We start from the raw sequence: 1721 nt of genomic DNA, 5'->3' as shown, positions 1-1721 counted from the left end.
GGAAAAGGGGAGATTACAAGGATCTACATGTGACCTCCTCCCCAGGGGAACAGACAACAGAAAGTGGGTGAAGGGAGACGTCAGACAGGGCAAGACATGACAAAATAATAACTTATAGATTATCAAGGGTTCATGAGGGAGGGAAGGGAAAAAATGAGGAGCTGATGCTGGGGGCTTATGTGGAGAGGAAATGCTTTCTCGCCATGCACTGAATGTACACATGTGCTTTACACCTGGCTGGATGGACGGGTTGTGGTAAGAGTTGTCTGAGCCCGAATAAAATGATTTAAAAAAGACAAAGAAGCAGTGTCCGTCCAGGGTCCCCTTGAAGGTGCCCACCTGGCTGGGCTCTCGGGAGCCAAGCAGTGAGGGTCCTTCCCCTGCCTCGCTGAGAGGGGCGAGCAGGGGTCCTGTGTGCTGTGTGCAAAGCGGCAGTTTATCGGGGCTGCACCCCTTCTTGGCCTGACTGAGGGGGTCCTATCAACGGGACAGCCCGGAGGTCCTGCATCCCAATCGCAGCTGCAGCCTGTTGAGCCCGAACGGTCCGAGCCTGCCCGCCTGAGTCGGAAAGGGCAGGGGCGTGAAAACCCTCTTTGTGGTGCTGAGTGGCTAAGAGGGGAGAGACCCACACGTTGGCGGTCTGGGGGCCACTGCTTGGTGCTCCCAGAAGCCTGCGCAGACCCATGTTACCACCCGCAGGTCAGGGTCTCTGCAGACTGAGGGGTCAGCCATTGCTGCTCGGAGCGGCCACCTGCAGACCTCTACAGAGACAGTGAAGGTCCTGGTTGGGTTCTGATGCATCTCCAGCTCCGGCTAAGGGCTCTTGTGAAGGTCAGAGGCTGCACCTGAGGTTCTTGACATCGTGCTTGCCCTGCAGGTCCCACTCAGGGATGCAAATGAGAAGTCCTGGATTGACACCTGCGCACTGACGCCAACTACTGCAAGGTGTGCTCCTGAACCCGATTGGCAGCCCCTGCGACCTCATCAGAGGATCCAACCCAGCCTGGACCGTCACTCAGGAGAGCAGGGGTGACCCCAGCCCTTGGCCTCTGTGAAGGGGCTCACAGACCTGTGCTTATTTAGGGTGAATTCGATCACAGCCGACACTGCTGCTGTTGGGTGTTGGGAGTCAGCGCTAACCCCTGGGGCCCCTGTGCACGCAGAAGGACACCCGCGCAGGTGTGTGCACCCTCACCACCGGGAGGCCATGGCTGCAGCCGCTGGGTCAACCCGTCAGGCCAAGGGCCTCCGTGGCTCACGGCCTTCTCAGGACTGCTCACTCCTGCACACACGTCCGGAGCAGGTGAGACGAGAGTCCACCGTCCACGCCTGTGGGGAGCTCTCTGTCCGAGCTCCGGTCCGGACAGCAGGCTGGCCCTTGTGCCACATCTTCCCTGAGCACAACCCGCCACCAGTCCCCGGTTCAGTTCCCTCGTCTTTCTCTTGCTCGTGCACAAGTCCCACACGCGCACAACGACGTGTTTAGGACCGTGCCTACTTCTCATGCTGCCCAGAGTCTGCTCTGACCCACACGCGTCCTTTGTCGAGGGAGCTGGACGTGATCGGCTTGTCCCCCAACTCCCCAAACGAGGTGACCAGTTTGAACATTGCTGACGCGGGACACCACGGATAAAACTCACATCCTGGCGAAATAGCCACATGGCAGCCGAAAACCGTGCACCCGAGCTTGTGGCGCATTCTTTCCAAACATCGGGACTTTT

The sequence above is a fragment of the Echinops telfairi genome, unplaced genomic scaffold (genome assembly GCF_000313985.2).
Source record: "Echinops telfairi isolate 266 unplaced genomic scaffold, ASM31398v2 ScPeMD7_58;HRSCAF=197, whole genome shotgun sequence".
Taxonomy (NCBI): domain Eukaryota; kingdom Metazoa; phylum Chordata; class Mammalia; order Afrosoricida; family Tenrecidae; genus Echinops; species Echinops telfairi.
This window is presented reverse-complemented; position numbering follows the sequence as displayed.